We start from the raw sequence: 19,422 nt of genomic DNA, 5'->3' as shown, positions 1-19,422 counted from the left end.
AACTAAAATATAAATTACCTTAATGTTATCAATAAACTCTATATTCTCCAATCAGCTAAGCTACCAACAATAAGTCGTTATATATCACAATGCTATATGGCGAAAAAATGGGTGGATTCTTACCCTCAACTTTAGCACCACGGATAGCTACGGGCCCCGTTCAGACGGACGAGTTCATCCATGGTCGGAACAGAGGAGGGGGAGAGAGACAGCTGCGAGGCGCTATCATACTCCATGTTGTAAACCATACCATTAACCGTGGTGTGAGAGGTATTAAGAGTCAATGCTGGCGAAAGAGCTGCGGTCTGAAGGTCATCGTAAAATACAATTAATTAAGAACAGAAATGATTTAAAACATCTTTCCAATGGTTACTAAGCCAGAATCCATCTTCTCGGTTGAAATTGCCTCTGTGTTTGTATATGTGAATGGCCTCATGAACGAATCTCTCATGGTAGCCGGTTGGTTTGCAAAGAACCTCCGTCTTGGAGAAGTCAATGTCATGTGAGCCCACTGAATTATAACAGTGATCTGCCACGGCAGAGGAGTTCGTCCTACCGTGTTTCAAGTCTGCTTTATGTTCGCGGATGCGGTCCGAGATATGTCGTTTGGTTTCTCCAATGTAGCTACTACCACAGAGGCACTTTAGTTTGTAAACGCCCGGGTACTGTATGTCTGGAACAGCATCTTTTACAGATGGAACTAAATCACGGATTTTATGTACTGTGTTGAATCGGACCTGGATCTTGTGTTTATTCAGGATTTTGGAGATCTTTTTAGTGACCCCTGCAATGTAGGGTAAGGTGATGGTTTTGAGTGGCTCCACAAGAGGATCCTTCTTCATGACTGGAGTGATGGCTTTGCGGATTGTGTAGTCGGAGTAACCATTAGCCCTGAGAGCCTGGGGTACGTGCTTGAGTTCACTGGTAATGTGTTCCTGGTCGGAAATGCATTGGGCTCTATGGTATAGAGTCTTGATGAGGGAGTTCTTCTGGGATGGATGGTGGTGGGAATCCGGTTTCAAGTAAGCATCTGTATGGGTAGCTTTCCTGTAGACAGAGTAGCTCATTGAACCATCATGTCTCCTTTTAATTAAGACATCCAAAAAGGGTAGTTTGCCATCTTTTTCGACCTCCATGGTAAATCTGATGGCTGGGTGTATGGAATTGATGTGGTCGCGGAATTGGTCTAGAGCAGGCTGGCCATGTGGCCAGATGACAAAGGTGTCATCAACGTACCTCTTCCATAAGGTCGGGCGTAGAGTGGCAGTCTGGATGGCGTCAGTTTCAAATTTTTCCATGAATACGTTGGCTACAACCGGAGATAGGGGGGAGCCCATTGGGGTGCCCTCAGTTTGTTTGTAGAAAGTTCCATTCCAGGTGAAGTATGTGTTGGTTAAGCAATGTCTCACCAGGGGGGGTACATCAGTATGCAGTCCTTGATGAACCAGGTCTTCAATGATAGCGATGGTGTCAGGTACCGGGACTTTGGTGAACAAGGACACCACATCAAAACTGACAAGCAGGTCGTCTGGGGACAGGGAAATGCCTTTGATTGTCGATACCAGGTGAGTAGAATTTAGTACCGCAGAGGTGGTTTTTCCAGTGAAAGGTCGCAGTATATCAGCAAGAAAACGTGCCAGTTTGTAGGTGGGGGAGTTGATAGTAGAGACGATGGGACGAAGGGGTGTATCTTCTTTGTGTATCTTTGGAAGGCCATATAATCTTGGTGGTCTGGCAGCAGAGGGTTTCAACGAGAACTGTTTGATCTCATCAATTAATGCTGTTGAATCAGAGATGATTTTGTTCGATTTGGTGACCAGGCTGTTGGTGGGATCTCTTTTTATTTTTGTATAGCTGCCATCGTTGTTGTGGCCGAAACGTCGTGAGAATATTATTGTTATTTTATTTTATCAATTTATTATTTTATTCTCATTTTACGTGACTTTACCAAAAGAACCAAAGAAGATGAATCATTGCAGTCACGAAAGCTTTAAATCGAAATTTAAGTCATTTCATAGGTTCACGTTGCTGTATGGATGTCCCTTGGCTATTAGATCTGGACATGGCCTTACGAACTACATACAGAATCATTCCCAAGAATAAGAAATTGATTCAAACTTTTTTATTTTAAAGTACGTATTGTATTCACAAAATTATAAAATGTACACATTTACAATGGTAATAATCTTCTTTGTGGATGTGATGCTGGCGCTGCTGGGCTGTGTTGTATCAGCGGTATTCATCAGGACCCGGTGTGCATCGCCCTTGCAGTGGTGGCAGCGGTGGTGGCAGGGGCAGCAACTTGACCACGTCCCTTGTGATATCATCCATCAGTGATGACGGTTGATCGCCGGGGTCGGGGGTCGTCGCTGCCGCCTCTTTTGATGCCATTTCCCATGTCCGCCGTTGATTTGACTGCACACGGGTATGGCCTTCATCTCTGGAGACCTGCACACAGCACATGGAACGACCGCTACGTGAGTTTCATTGGCCCAAAGGGCAACCTGGTGAACTTCCCGTGAGCTCAACAGAGATCGAGCCTTAACAGCAAAGGTGGAAGGCAACCTGCCCAACTTAGGTTAAAGTTATAATGATAACGGCGTGGCTCAAATTTCTTGCTCATGCCACTGCTGGCAGAGGATCCTCGAGTAGACAAACTCTGGATGATATTTGGTCTACTCTTCCACATTGACCACACTTGTGTGCATACCCACAAATACAACTCGTGGGTTACTCACCTGACGTAGAAGAGGATGTATGCCTGTTTCTCCATGACCACCCTGGTGTCGACCGGCGTCACCAAGTCGTCGTCCATCCGGAACCATCTCCCATCGCAGATCTGTATGCAAACAACATCGAAGATTAATTACGACGATTATCCAATTGCACCTAAACTCCCCATATATTCGTAAAATGACACATGAGGAACAGAGGTGACCCTCTTATTCCACCTATTATTGTGTTGTCCTATAAGTTGAGTAATCGAACCGATAATCCATAAAAATAATTAATTACATTTGAAAGTTCAAATCCTGGTTGGGACTTCACTTGGTCCATCATCTATCCAGGGTCAATAAAGTAACTACACATTTTTGGTGAAGTCACCAGTGGTTGTTCTATGCATACGCTCTCCCTCAGTCACAGCAAAGGACAATTTTCACCACTGGCTGAGGCCTATAAATGGGAGATGAGCACCACCTCATGGCTCATAGGAGCAGGAATCGTTTTGATTTGATTCACTGAATCGAATTATTTAAAGGATCTACGCGTACGAATGATTGGCGTGTGATTGTGTGATAATGAATGCAGTACATCACCTTGTTGTAACAGTAGTAATGTCCCTCTGTGCTGCATTTCCCGGAGTGCACAAGGACTGAGTATAACCTGTACACAACAGGGTCTGCGTCCTCCTGCTGCGACATGAATGGCCGCACGTCCAGGTGCTCTGGGTACGGGCAATGCTGCAGTGGTGGGGAAGGAGGCAGTGATGCAGAAACAGAGATGGTGTTAGGCAGGGAAGAGGGGAAGAATGATGCAGGGTCGAGTTATTGATTATAATTTTTGTTCTATTTTTTTACTTTACCAGGTAATGCTGACTGAACTATATAGCTCTTTCTCAGAAGCGATCTAGCCACAAATGATAGCTCAACAAAGTGGCTTTTCACTGTGAATAGTTTTAGCAGCCAAATATTCTAGAAGCAACTGGAGGACCCGGAGAAAAACCGACGTGAATACAGGGAGAACATGCAAACTCCAAATATACAGGCATTAGGATCGGGATCAAACCCACGACCTGTATGCTTGGGGAGGGAGTTAAGATTTCACCGCCATAGTGCCCAGTTTAGGTAGATTAACCAGGTGGGCGCTCGAGAGAACATGAAAAGTCACATTTGTACGAGTGATCTCGGTTAAAACCGTGGCAAAAGAAATAACGCGAAATAAATCACAGAAATTACTCAAAAAGGAAGCAGCACAAAAACATGCAATGAGAAATTGGAGAAAATGCAGCCACATTTTAGGAGAAATGTAAAAAAAACGTGTATATTAACCAAACATTACCCGATTGATCTTGTTTCCAAACAGGTCATATCTCTTGATGGAGAGGGCCAAGACGTTCGGGAGATGGTGAAGGCTCATCCTCTTCGTGGCCTTCACCTTGCAACAGCACCTGCGCACCAAAAAGCAGCAGCGTCAGTTTAATGACCGAGATGCCCAGTGAATAACTGTACAAATATGTTGGCGTGACAAAGTAGACAGACTCGCGTGACATTGACGTCGTGCCATACTCACCTTTGGCAAGTGTATTCGTCCAGTGTCTCTGTCTTGGTGAAATCTGCAAAAGCAGTCAGCAGATCTGGCGAATTCTGTCAAATAGAACGATGTGAAGGCAAATGAGTGCTTGAAAAGAACACTGGAAACATTTTGCAGCCGTTAAAACAGTGAGTCCTTATGTTGTACTGGCTGTTGTGTGACATAAGAGGGCATTATCATTAGTTGACAGTAATTAAGGACATGCTCCCAATTTTCAGATTCATCCAATGTGCAGCATTCCAGACGATGGGCAAACTTAATGTGTTTGAGTGACGCGACTAGTGTAATGTACACGATCCGAAAAAGATCAAAAGTGTTGCTTGAAAATGAGAAAATATTCATCCCAACGTTTAAATTCGAAACTCGTCACGAGCAAAGATACCATTTAATTAAATCAAGAATTCCTCGATTCTCACGTTGATGTGAAGACTGATGTCCAGGCAGTTTTCGAATCTGTCCGAGGTGCAGGAACACTGCGTGCACTCCACTGTGGAACACAAGTAAACGCACGCGCACACATCCACACGTGCAATTAGAGGAAGTTAGCATTCTGATTAGCAGAATCGAATAAAATGTGTTTGTATCTGATCAAATGGGTTGTTGTGTCTGTGTGCTTGTGCATTTTTCTATTGTGCGGGGAGTGGAAATATAGCGGTTAGCGCACTGGTGAACTGAGTTCGATCCTCGCTCACGGTCGATTCAGCCTCAAATTAGTATCTGGTGCATTGTGTAACATCAGCACTGGTGCTAGCCACCCGAAGGTGGCCGGGCATGGTGCTAGCCACACCACCTTGTCATGTGCCCTGTTGGCCTACATAGGTACTTGCTAATAGCAATTGCTCCAGCATTCTGTTAAGGCTTCAGGGAGATCTCTGTATTTGTGTGTTTTGCTTATGTCCTGCTGGGTACATGCGTATGAGTGCAGGGTTCATCTGCACTGTGCAGCATGCGTCGTCATACTCGGTGTGATTGCTACTTGCAGCGATGATTTTGCACATGGAGCTGGCACACACCTGTCGATTTTAGCTGCCCTGTGAAGATCTGGTGAATCACCGAGGTCTTCTCCACATGTTCTTCTGGCCTGCACGTGGAAATGAATGACATCACACATTCGGTGGCTTCCAGATGCATCATCTTTACCAAGTGCGCTCATGGGAGAGTTATACTCCTTTTTGTTTCGACCCTACGTTACTTTGCAGCCAAGCGCTTATTTAAATAATATTCTATAAACTGTGTTGTGAATTTTTGGTAACAGGTTGGGAACCAGTGGCCTAGGACGTGTACTACTTACTTGTGGTGGTTGATTGGGCAGGAGAGATGCAGAGCTTCTACGATGTAGCAGAAGAACTCATGCACGTCCTCCTGTTTGCCAAACTGCAGGTGTTTGGCGATCCCTGTGGGTAAATGGATGGAGGTCATAAGCGGTTTGAACACAAGGTTACAAGGGAAACGTTTTACCAATGCGCCACTCTGCCACCCAATGAATATGTTCTAAATTCAATGTGCACAATTGTGTTGTACTGAACAGAACTCACGTTTGAGGTTTTGGACGATTTCCAAGGGCTTGATGACCTTGCCCTTGGAGCTGAATGTTGCAATGGTGTGCCTTTCCATTATGCACATCATGCAAAATCCATTATATGTACCTGTGAAATGAGGCAGAGGTGGCACATGCTATCAGTACAACACCGATCAAACAGCTCAGCTGTAGGTGCAGCACACAGCAAGGACATCTTCACAGAACACAATTATTTTCAGCTTGGTATTTCAAAGTGTTCTGGGAACTCACATCTTCCTGAGTGGTGCCTGGAGATCAGGTAGTTTGCCAGTGGTGCGGTGTAAGTGAGGCACTGCAGGGTGGCATTGAGGAAACAGGTGTTCCCCATGTTGTCAAGGCCAGCACCCTCGCATGCGTTCCACTGCCACGTGAGGCTCAGGTTTTCCCCCGATTCTGGCGCGAGTCGTGGAGCTCCATTATCGTTGTTATCTGCGCACAAAACATACAGGAAATTTTCTCTTTACACTCGAGGCACTCTGGAGACTGGCTCGAAAGTTGCGTGGTGAAGCCAGAACTTGTGATATTGTTTTAGCGGTGCTCTTTATTAACCCTTTCACAACCATGTATTTTTCAACTCTAGGTGACCTTGCAGTGAGCTGTTTCTTGACGTAATTTCTGTTAACGTGGTCAGGGTAACAATATTCAACGGATAGGGCATAAACCTGGTCCTTGTCCAATATTTTGACTATGCAAATTTTGCCACGAAATGAACGGTTATCGACGGGCATCGATGGATCCTGGATATCACGTTGATTTTCCTCCATAAATTGTGTCTCATGGCTTCGTGTCACTTTTGCCATCCCGATTATACGTAAGTATATAACACAGTACATTGTGCAAATATCTGACAAACGTTTTATCTGGAACTAATCCCTACTGCAGAGTTGCTTATGAGATTGCAGTTGCACTACATTGACGTGTTTTTATCCACTGTTTCTGAACGCAGTCCCAAATGCCAAACACGTCAATTACCCAGCAGGGAAGTTATAGTAGATAAGCGTTAACACCTTTTTGGGATTAAGCAAGGTTATAAGAACTTGGGAGAAGATACCATGAGGGCGAATTCCAAAGTCAAGCTAGTGGTTACAGAGTCACTTTGGTACAAGCTTACCTTCCACGGCAATCTTTTCTGGCACAGGATGGGCAGCTAGCTTCTGGGAGGTGGGCCTGATGATGGCAGACGCTGTCGATGGAATGGCGTCCTTCTGTCTGTCATCCGGCATCCTCCCATGAGCGGTATGCTGGCTGCCCCTCCTTCGGGCAGCTTGGCCACCCCGGCGTCTTGGTCTCCTCACTTGAGCGGCTGCCTGGCCTAACCCGCAATTTGCTGCCTCGCCTCGCCCTTGACCAGCAGACTGAGCACTCCCGCAACCTGGACTGCCCTGGTGGCTTGTAACCTGGCATCCCTTCCATTCAGCAGCCTTGTTGCTAGCAGCACGAATATCTTGGTGGCTTGCAATTGGACTCGCTTTGTCCCCTTCATCTTGGCTCGGCTCCCGATCTACCACCGGGCTTGGCCCATGGTCTGCCACCCGGTTTGAACCGCTGTCCGCTATTGGGTTGGGCCCATAGCTACCCATCTGACTTGCCTCTTGGCTAGGCACCGGGCTCGTCTCAAGGCTAGCCACCAGGCTCATCTCATTGCTAGCCACGAAGCTAATCTCACAATTATCTTCTGGGTCCACCTTGTGGCTTGCTTCTAGGCCCATCTCATGTTTATCTACCAGGCTTGCCTCATGACTTGCCACCTCAGTCTTCTCATGGCTAGCCACCGGGCTCATCTCATAGTTATCCACTGGGTCCAACTTGCAGCTTGCCTCTGGGCCTATCTCATGGCTAGCTACCAGGCTCATCTCACGGTTATCCACTGTGTCCACCTCGCGGCTTGTCTCCAGGCCCATCTCATTGTTAGCCACTGGCCTCGCCTCAAGACTTGCCACCTCGGTCTTCTCATGACTAGCCACTGGGCTCGTCTCATGGCTTGCTGCAGAGCTCTGAACACAGCTGCTTGGCTCATAAACCTCATCATCTGAAACACTGCAGAAGCAACAGAAGATGTTCTTGAGATGTTTAATGAAGCCCTTTTTCTTGGCCTTCGACATTGTGGCGATGTGGTTGCAAAGTATAAAAATGCATCCAAAAACGTGTCCTCAAGATGATGATGGCTGGATTTGATTTTTTGAAAAATTTGCAACAGAAAACCCAGAACACGTCTGACCCTCACGGTTCCAGATGAGCAACTGAATTTGTGGGCGGATGTGACATCACAGTGATGTCATTGCACTGGAGTCACATGGTTGTGTATGTAATCGTGATATAATGGTGACGTCACAGTGATGTCATTGCACTGGAGTCACACGGTCTATGTATTCGTGATATAATGGTGACGTCACAGTGATGTCACAGCGCACTGAGGTCACATGGTGCCCCGTGGGAATGTGATTCTCGTTGCCTGTGCAACAAGCACCCTCTATTCATTTTATGTCTGTAATTGAACGAATGTTAATAATGAATTGTTTTTAAAAGTAATTTATCTCAAGATAACATTCGTTGCAGGAAATGTATTTTAGTTTATATTGATCTATGATTGTGCCCTTTTGCATGCTTTGTCTCACGATATATTCAATCGAGATGATTGTTGTACTTTATGTTCTTGTATTTGTAAATTTGGTGACTTAAGTTACTCTTGCAAATGACACCGTCCTTGTCTCTAAGCAAAATAAATTTAAAACTGTCTTCAAATCGCTTCACTTAATGTAATAATCCCCGCAGCACTGGTGTAACGTCTAAGTTTGACTACGCAGCCACTCCCTCTCCTCTCCAGGCTTAACAGAACTCCAACTGCTATTTCTCCCCTATTTGTCAATTATCTCATTCCTGTGTTTAATTGCCCCAACCGACAGCCTCGTGGCTGCCCGTCGATCACGCCGCACGTCACAGCCACGAGCTGTAGGGGCGGGGCTCCGTCCACTCAGTGGTGCTCTTAACGTTCACATTCAGCAGCATGGGTCGGGAGTCTAATCTCTGCAGTTCCCCGTTGTGGTTCCACCTCCCTATGTCATGTAGCCTCTCAATTTCTTTATTCACGAGGATTGTGTTTCATCGTACAAAACGGTACCGGCGACCTTTTTACGAGATTTGGCGGCGACGGCCATCTTGGTAAGGGTAATGCAAAGCGCCAGCTGAACCCGAGACGCCCCAGTGAAGAGGCACTAACGGCCATCTTCGTAATGGAAAACAAGTCCCCTGAGAATTAAAAGGACCTGCCATCTTGGATAGGGCAGTGCAAGGGGCAGCATCACCAAGGGAAACAGGAGCAGGCATCTTCGTAAGGGAAAGTGGCCGCGGCATAGATTGGCGGGAATCGCCATCTTGTCGAGAGCTCGGAGACACGGACATTTTCGGAGATAGGAGCAATCGTGATAATGATTTGTGCCGCGATGAAAGTTACTCAACTTTTGTTCACAGTTATGGTTAACGTTTGCGTGAGTACAAGCGCAGGGAGAGTTGCCACTCGTCGGATTGTTGTCGTTTCTTCGTCACAAATTAATGTTTGCCTCAAATATTTGTTCAGCTGAGGTAAAATAACCACGTGCCCGTGGGCGGCGTGTAGGCACGCGGGAAGGCCTCGCGGCCTCTGTGTCGGTGTCTGCTGAGAGTAGAGACGAGGAACGAGAGACGCCGCGTCGCTCAACAGGGAGAAGAGTGTCGCGAGTCACAGTCGGCTTCTGCCATTGTCTCTCCACTGCTGGATGAAGGCATCTTCCACCGGTCGTCGCTCACGGTCCCTCGCTCCCAGCGTGCGTCCGTCTCTTGCACATCAAACTCGTTCCATCTCTCCGTCTCCGCTCCAGTGGAAAGGGCTGAAATCAAAGTGTCGCTTTTTGTGTGCAGGTACGTGAAATAAAGGGTCACTGGGTTGGTTTAATGTATTATACTTGGAGTTAAGTAGCAGTGGGATACGGTCACCACTTGTACGCATAAGAGTTATTTGATTAAGGGTTTAACGCGTCTGCAAGCGTTCTGAGGTAAATCTTTAATAACATTACAGATTAAAGTTGCTAATGTCAACATTCATAGTAACAGTTATATAGTTGAGGTAATTCTCAAAACGCGGAATTATGACTAGAATCAAAAGTCGATATGATTGGTAAGAATTCTGTATAAAAAATATTTTTGAAATAAATATAGCATTTATAGCTGTTAAAGTCTATAAAAGCATGTTAAATATGTGATATGTATATTTAAACACTCACAATAACATAGTTCCGTAGCTTACACGATAAAAAAAAAAAAAACTCTTTTGCATGTTTGTATATGATTACAATAAAATCGATAGGGAAATATGCTGTAATTAAAGTTTTGAGGCAAATCATTAATTATTTGTCTTAAGGCTTAAATCATAATACTGTAATGGTTTAACCATTTTACAATAATTCTATATTTCAGTTTATTTTGGTATAGCCCTGTGAGCCATCCGGCTCTTGAAGCGGGTGCAACCACAACAAACAAAAAAACAAAAACACGAACAAGAAAAACATCTTAAAGTGACTATGTGACTGTGCAAACAGAAAATCCTTGAAAAAAAAAGCACCGTACACCAACGCTGTGTGCAAAAAATCCCAGTGGGATGCAAGTCAAACAACAATAACCACAAAAACTTAGATTAAGGCCATCAGTCTAACTCCGTACTGCAACAAAACAAACATGTCCAAGCCAAAAAACGTTTTCCTAATCACCAAAAAATAAAGCTATAATTGCAACGTAACAGTGATCACAAGGGCTGTAACCGAATTTTTACAATAAACTACATAAATAACATGTAACACCAAACCCTAGAAACATAGCTGGCTGCATTAGTTACTCCACAACAACAGACGCATCGGTCGGAGTATCAAATTTTTCAATGCACCTTTAAGATCAGCACGCTAAATCAAAATACATAATACTTGGCAGCGTCATCCGGAGCGAAACATTTTATTTTATTTTACGCCAATGAATAGTGGCAGCTAGGGGTGTACAACTCCTCTAGAGCAGTTTTGAGAGAAGATCTCATTGGTAGAGATTCAAGTTGCAGTTTATTGGCAATAGCATTCCAGACTCTGGGGGCATCAATAGCAAAGGCCCTTCCTCGAGTTTTTGTACGGCAATAGGGAAGGTGAAGCTGGCAAATGAGCGAAGACCTGAGGTCAAATTTGTTCTTTGAAACAGAGAGGAGATCCAGCAGGTAGTCTGCGGATTTTTTTGTAAGTTCATCGTGAATAAATAAGATCTGGTGCACAAGCCGTCGAACATTAAGATATGTTAAGTTTGACCCAATGTAGAGATCACAGTGGTGAGTCCTATATGGGCAGTTCAATGTAAATCTTAAGGCCGAGTGATAGATGGAATCAAGCTTCTTCAGTACAGTGCTTGGGGCTGATTTATACACGATGTCACAGTAGTCAAGTAGAGGCAGAATGGTAGCTTTTATCAATTCCAAACGGAACATTGGGGGGAAGCAGTGCTTGTGTCGATACAGAAAACCAATTTTTATTTTTGTCTTTTTTCCAATATAATCAATGTGATCTTCAAAATTCAGTTTTGAATCCAGATCAGAAAGTAATTTGTTAAATGTTTATTTAATTAAAAGTGACTGCTGTATTAATTTATATGATTACTCGCGACCAATAACAGTGCGGATATTTGAAGCGGTCCTGGGCATCTCCTAGGTCGACTCAGCCTTCGAATGAGTTACCCGGTGCGGTGTGTAAATATCAGCACTGGGGAGACACAGAGGCGGCCGGGTGAAGTTTTGGCCACCCACCCCCTCATATGCCGTATTTGTCTTCATAGGTGCTAGGGAACAGCACTTGCCCCAACAGTCTGTTAAGTTCATGTAGGGGTTTTGTATTGGCCCGCAAAAACTCCTATTCGGTCCTCAGTAAGGAAAATGTTCCCCACCCACTGCTCGCTTCAACGTTGATATATATAAACTTGACTTGAAGAACGACAGACCCATTGGCCTCATCACAAGGATAGAAATTTAAGACAAGCTGGGTTGAAAATGCATTGGCTCAGTTACTATGTAGACAGTCTTTGAGTACTGCAATAATTAAATAAAAATAATGTATAGTTTACAGCGCCTTTGTCAGTCCCCTGCTGGATGAAGACCTCCCCCACGCCATGTTGGCGATGGTTGATTTTACTTCCCCCACGGTGTTCAGTGTTGGTGAAGGTGAGCGGGGTGGGGGGGAAGGAGAAGTGGGCAGGATCGGTTCTAGTATTACTTTCCACTGTTAACCGTGGCCATAAATCAAACTCCGTTCATAACACAGCACGTTAACCACTGCACCACCGCTCCTCTCGCCAGTGAAGCCAGCCACACAGGACTCGTCACGAGAAGAGACGACGACCAGTGGTCGAGACTAACGATGGAGAGACACCAAAAGGGTGTGAACGCGCCCGCGGGGAGGAAATCCAGCGCGGAGATGGAGCGACGACATCCGCTCACGCGCTGGAGATGACATGGATTGTTGCGGCACCAGTTCGTGACAGGTGACGACGGATTTGGAGGAGTCCACCATCCAGCAGTGGATAGATCATAGCCGATTATTCTGATGGGTGGGTTGCCAGCACCTTGTCCGGCCGTCTTTGTCTGCCAAATGCTGGTGTTTACACAGGGAACCAGGTACTCATTTGAGGCTGAGTCGACCTAGGGGGTGCCCAGAACCGGTTAAAATATTCTGGACCCCCCCATGGACTCTTATATCCGCCTATTTTGGGTGCCGCGGTGGCGAGATATTAACTACCTCGCCTGGTGTGCAGGAGGTCGTGGATTCGATCCCGACGCTAACACCTTCTGTATATTTGATGTTTGCATGTCTCTCTCCCCAGGGTCGCGTCGTTTTTCTTCTCCGCGTTCTCCCCTTCACATTTATAAACATGCGTTTAGAGTATTTGGTTGCTATAAATGTCCACATAATAAGCCATTTCGTTGAGCTATCAACTATGGCCAGGTCGCTTCTGAAAAAGAGCTATGTAGCTCAGCGGGCCTTACCTGGCAACGTAAAAACAATAGTCTAGTTTTAGTTTCATTCTGATAATGATTCAGCAGGTGCAGTGAAATTAACCAATGTGGCCACTGGAGGGCGGAGGTTTACGCATCACAGCGAGTCGCGTCCACTCAGCCTGGGGTCAAACGAGATACAAGACAAAGACTTCCCGTATTACCTTAACAGACTGTTGAGGGCAATTGCTGTTAACGAGCACCTATAAAGGCCAGCCGCCTTTGTCTTCCCAGTGGCGATGTTTACACACTGCACCAGGTGCTCATTTGAGGCTGAGTCAACCTTGGGGAGGCCCGGGAACGGTTCAGTTAATCGTCACCTGGTATTGGTGGCCGTGATCGGGACTCGAACTCGGGTCACCGGGTTCGTAGCGCAGCGTTAACCGCTGCACCATCGCTCCCAACACACGACAGACGCCTCCTCTCTCTCTGCCCGGCCCCCACGAGTGTGAAGCAAAAGTCGGGGTGCAACTTACAATCCTGTATGTGTGTGTGGGGATACAAAGGCGGCCGGGCGTTGTGCTGACCAACCCAACGCCTCGTGTGCAGTTTCCGGTCTTCATAGGTGCAACTCGCTAACAGCACTTTCCCCAACAGTCTGTTACAGGCTACACGGGGGAGCTTTGTCTTTGTAGAGCGCTGGAGCAGTGGTTAGCGCGCTTCCTCTACGAACCCGGCGAACCGAGTTCGATTCCCACTCACGACCACCAACAGCAGGTGACGATTATTTAAACCGGTTGTGGGCCTCCCCTAGGTCGACTCAGTCTCAAATTAGTTCGCGGTGCGGTGTGCAGTAAACATCGCCGCTGCGGAGACAAAGGCGGCCGGGCGTGGTTGTTGACCACCCGCCCCCTCGTGTGCCCTGCTGGCTTTCATCTTTCATAGGTGCTGCTTACTCGCTCTAACAGCACTTGCCCCAACAGTCTGTTACAGGCTATACGGGGGATCTTTTCCTTGTCACCAGATTTGTGCGTCTTACTTTCCGGCGCGTCTCATGGGTTTCGGGGAATGTGGCTGTAGGCAGCCGTCTCTGTGATTTCTGTGCCTCTGTAGATTCACAAAACTCAAGAGGGAGAGTTGCGCCGTGCGTTGCAGTCGGCTCCTGCCATTGTCTCTCCACTGCTTGATGAAGGCATCTTCCACCAGTCGCCCTCACTCACGGTCCATCGCTCCCACCGTCCGTCCATCTCTTGCACGTGAACTCATTCATCGCTTCGTCTCCACAGGGTCGTCCTTTACGGTATTGTTTTAGGTTTACATTTTGTGTCTGGGTTGTAATGTACTGGAGCGTGGTGTAAAGTGAGTATTGTGTGTGGAGTGTGTCGTGCAGTGTGGTATACAGTGTTGTGTATAGTGTAGTGTCTGTAGTTTGTGGTTTATCGTGTATTTTCTGTAATTTGTGGTGTATAGTGTGCAATAACGTGGATAGTCCAGTCTGTGTCATATATGGTGTATGAATATTGTGTTGTACAGTGTATATTGTGTACTGTTTGTGGTTTATGTGGTGTTGTATAAAGCGTGTATAATAAATTCCATGTGATGGAAGGTGTAGTGTGGTCTCAAGTGTAGCGTATATGGCGTGATGTATAGTGTAGTGTGTGGCGAAAAACAGATTTCCTAGGGGTTGAGCCATACTTCATCACGCTGGTGAGTGCAGGGTGGTAGCGGGATCGGTTCAGATATAACGAGCCACTGATACTCCCCATAGCTGGCAATTAAATTGAGATTGTAGGCTTCATAGTCTCTATCATGGAGCTCTTGTGGTATTGCAGCCACACACTTTTGGTCATTGTATATTTACGTGCGGAATTAATGCATTCAAATGTAGCGGTTGTAATCGAGCTATTTAGTCCATGGGCCAGAGCAGTAATTGGTACAACGTTAGGTAGCATGTTTAGTCGCACCTTCGGATAAATACGCCTAATGAGTGTGTTACTTGATACACTCGGCTACATATGGTGCGAAAGAAATATTAGATCTGGACATGGCCTTACGACCCACATACAGAATCATACCCAAGAATAAGATATTGATTCAAACTGTTTTATTTTAAAGTACGTATTGTATTCACAAAATTTTAAAATGTACACATTTACAAGGTAATAATCTTCTTTGGTTCTTTCGGTAAAGTCACGTAGAATGAAAATATAATTAAATGAAACAATAAAATTCTCACGACGTTTCGGCCACAACACAAGTGGCCTTCTTCAGGTGAAAGGAACAAACCTGTCGGGACGACAGAGCTACAATGAACGCTGCTAAGATTCGCAGCGTCTTTTAAGCTGGTTGAGAGAAGTGAGGCACCTTGACAAAGGGGTTTACATATAAAACAGGATAATTTAGCATTGAGACAGTTGAGGGATTAGCTTGTGACTGGTCACAGAAATAGCTATGATGTGACATCACAGTGATGTAACAGTGGACTAGGGTCACATGGTGGCCTGTCATCAAGACGTAACGCTGACGTCACAGTGATGTAACAGTGCACTGACGTCACATGGTGCCTCGTGAGAATGTGATTCCAGCTGCCTGTGCAACAAGCACTCTCAATCCATTTTGATGTAGCTGTCACTGAACGAATGTTAATGATGAATTGTTTTTAAAAGTAATTAATTTCAAGCTAACTTTCGTTTCAGGAAATGTATTTTAGTTCATATTGATGAATGATTGTGCCCATTTCCATTCTTTGCCTTTTGATGTATTCCATCGGGGTGATTGTTGTACTTTATATTCTTGCATTTGTCAGTTTGGTGACTCAAGTCACTCTTGCAAATGATACCATTCTTGTCTTGAAATAAAATATAATTTAAACCATCTTCAAATACGCTCACTTAATGTAATAAGCCCTGCAGCACTGGTGTAACGTCTCTAGATTTGACTACCCAGCCACTCCCTTTCCATTTGAATCGATTGGCGGTAGCCCGGGTCACCGCAAAATATTGGTGGGCCGGGCATAGTTTAAGGTTTTTTTTTCTGGGAACATCGCTGGTACTACCCTGTCCTGCCGGAGGGCGACGCTGGGAGCGATGATGACGATTTCGATCCTGCCAGCACGACCATGACCGCCGACTGTACCAAGAGAGCACCTGGTGCGCCATTGCCCCCAAGTGGTCTCGCTCCCAAAGACAAGGGTGGCCGCCCCCGTAAGAAGCAGAACGTGCTAGGGAATGACCAGACCAGCATCCTGATGTACTTTCAAAACAAGCAATAAACAGCCGTTGCCACGCACAAACCCCCAGCAGCCCCCCTTTTTTATGGGTGTTTTGCGTGTGTTTTTTATGTCCATATTTGGCGTGCGTATCGGGCTCAGTGACATCTCCCGTCTTCATAGGCCTTCTGGTTTCGGAGTTATGGAGGTTTTGGCACTCCCGGATCACGATGGTGACACGGGTCACCGCCAATCGATTCAATTGTGATTAGTATTGCTTTGAGAGTTACTCGACTTTTGATTACAGTTGTCATGGTTAATGTTTGGTGAGTATAATTGCAGGGAGAGTAGCCATTCGTCAGATTCTTGTTTCTAGTCACAAATTGATGTTACCAAAAAATATTTGTTCAGCTCGGTCACCACGTGACCGGAGGAGTGTCGGCACGTGGGTAGAGCATGCGGCCTGTGTCGGTGATTGCAGTGAAGAGAGATGTGGAACAAGAGACGCATCACTCAACAGGGAGCGTGTCACACGTGACATTCGGCTTCTGCCATTGTCTCTCCACTGCTGGATGAAGGCATCTTCCACCGGCTGCCGTAGCTCACGGTCCCCATCGCTCCCACCGTCGGTCCATCCCTTGCACGTTGACTCATGTAATCGCTCCGTCTCAACAGTGGTCATCCCTTTTTTACGGTATTTTTTTAGGTTTACATTTTGTGTCTGGGGTGCAACGTAGTGGAGCGTGGTGTAAAGTGAGTATTGTGTGTGGAGTGTGTCGTGCAGTGTGGTACACAGTGTCGTGTTGTGTATAGTGTCGTGTCTGCAGTGTGTGGTTTGTGTGTTTAGCAGAGGCGGGCCGTCAGGGCCAGCAAGGCCTTCTCTGCCTGCCTAGAGATTGTCAGAATCGGAATTTTTTATTATTTAATATACATTTTCATTAATGCTATATATTTTATAAAGTTCGTTCCCATCAGTCTATTAACGTCATTTCATTGATCCTCTCTCCCTTAGTTGCGGTGCTTCCAGTGCAGCTCAGATTAGAGCTTTTAACCAATCAGATTTTCCACCTGTGCTGTTTTTGCCTCTCAAGGTGAAAAATCTACCCTGAGGCCTTCAGAATGTCGAGTGAATCCCATCTGCTTTGAAGAAAATGGGGACGATGTTGTTGATTGTTATATTCTTTAACCAATCAGATTTCGAGTTTGCCATGTTAGGTGTATTTATTTGACACGCTGGAGCCTTCTAGCTGGCCTAGCCGCCTACGTTAGTCTTGTTTGTGTGGCGTGATTGGAGGGCCAGTTAGATACTTGAAGTAAAACTAGCTAGCATGTAACGTAGCATCATCTACGATTTGCTTAAACTTTTTTTCGTGACGTTTAGATTTTTATACGTAGTGCTTTAGATTTTTTTATTGTGTTATTTGTGTTTTACGGCATTTTTGATTGCTTGGTGGTCGTATGAGTAAATGTGGCCGGTTGTGAGTTTGTTCTTGTTTCTTTGGTAATGACATTGATTTGGGCTATGCGATGTCTATGTGTGATGCAGCATCCTGTCATACTGCACAAGTGGTACATCCTTGATGGTTTCAGTTACCATGTATTCATGTCTCTGCAATTAGTGTATTGTAACTCTCATAGGTGTTGAGCCTCGTGTTAAATCACTTGGTTACTGTCACTGTGACTATGGGATGGTTACGTCGAATGACAATAGCCTGTAGCCCTAGTGTCATGGTGAGGTTATTCGAAGGCGGTTTAATTGCGGGAGGATAGCACTGAAGGCCTAGGTGTAAAATACATGGCCCGCCACTGGTGTTTAGTATGGTCTGTGTGGCATATTGTGTAGTGCGTGGTAGCTTGTACTGCTGTGTGATGTGTGGGGGCCGACGTCCACCCTACCGCCCTCGCTGGGCAGGTGGGGCGTGTCATCTGTCCCCTCCACTCCCTCCTCCACTGCATCGATCGGCTCCCGCTAGGCCCCCGCCGATTGCGTGATCGGCCCCCCCACCACACTAGTGCCCTCTTGGAGGGACATAACGAAACTACTGGCTTACTGCCGTACAGAGTTAGCCCACACTCACCCGTGAGCACCACGGCCAACTCTAACGTTAAGCCGCGACTGTGGTTCTGCGGCTCACTCTCCGCAGTGGCACACTAGCGCCCACACCTGCGAGCGATTATCTCTCAACGCGCGCTCGCGCTTGCGGCTCCGCCCTCACTCTCGCCACGCGTCCGCCCACGCAGCCGCTCCACACAGGAATCACAGACACCACACCGATGCTCTGTACTAATTTTGATTCACGGCGCAAATACACGCTACCTGGGGGAATATTGTGCGAGAAGAGCCTAGCCTACTGCTGCCTAAGTGCCCAGTCACTCAAACGTCCTACCACGTACCTCGAAGCTGTACTCACGGCGTCGCATTGACGCGGTGAGAGTCGGAGGGAGAACGACGAGAGAAAACTTTATCTATCATTGGCTTGTAGGAGCACTCGCTGGCATCACACGGATGCTGCGAGTGGCTCGAGGAGGCAGGACGGCAGGGAGTTTCGGACCACGGCATTCTGTTAGGGCCCTCAAAGGCTGGGGAAAACTGGTTGGATTTGGTGGCCGCTCAAACGATTGTTAAGGGGAGTGATGACCCGTTCGTCATGGTCCTTAATGCCGGGGCGCAGACGGCTGTGGTTCCCCAAGGGACCGTGCTTGCAGATGCGATGCCAGTACCCTTGGAGGAAACGGTTATGGGACATGTGGGGACCGACCCTCCAACACGGCCATGTTCCGTTGGGGACGATAGTTGGACGTTCAGGTACTGACGATCTGTCCGACTCCCAGCGTGCCAGATTACGGAACCTTTTGATTGAATTTGCTGACGTTTTTAGTAAACATAAATATATTGGGTGCACAAATTTGCTGCGTTACCACATTGACACGGGTGCAAATGCCCCGGTACGTCAGAATCCTTTTCGGTTGAGCCCTGCCGAAAAGGATCATTTTAAAATGGCTGTGGACGACATGTTGGCTGCAGAAATTATATCTCCTTCCACCAGTCCATGGGGGGCACCCATAGTGCTTGTAAAAAAGCATGATGGGTCCTTGAGATTTTGTGTGGATTTTCGTCGCCTAAATAAAATCTCGGTGGTCGATGCATATCCACTCCCCCGAATAGACGAATCTCTAGATGCTCTAGCAGGGGCACGATTTTTCTCTACATTGGACTTGTCAGGATTCTGGCAACTTCCATTGGATGACGAGTCCAGACCAAAGACTGCATTCCGTACACCACACGGCCTATTTCAATTTAACCGGTTGCCTATGGGATTACACTCAGCTCCGGCGACGTTTCAGCACCTTATGGAA

General features: G+C 46.4%; 1 long non-coding RNA gene across 1 annotated transcript; it reads left to right on the top strand.

The window, feature by feature from the left end:
- Nucleotides 1-2,303: 2,303 nt before the first annotated feature.
- Nucleotides 2,304-4,904, top strand: LOC142930481 (uncharacterized). Its single transcript, XR_012946406.1, has 2 exons — nt 2,304-2,477; nt 4,084-4,904. It is a non-coding gene; the product is annotated as an uncharacterized LOC142930481 (long non-coding RNA).
- The last annotated feature ends 14,518 nt before the right edge of the window (nt 4,905-19,422 follow it).

The sequence above is a fragment of the Petromyzon marinus genome, chromosome 39 (assembly GCF_048934315.1).
Source record: "Petromyzon marinus isolate PM22_M1 ecotype Great Lakes invasive population chromosome 39, UKy_Petmar_22M1.pri1.0, whole genome shotgun sequence".
NCBI lineage: Eukaryota > Metazoa > Chordata > Hyperoartia > Petromyzontiformes > Petromyzontidae > Petromyzon > Petromyzon marinus.
This window is presented reverse-complemented; position numbering and strand designations above follow the sequence as displayed.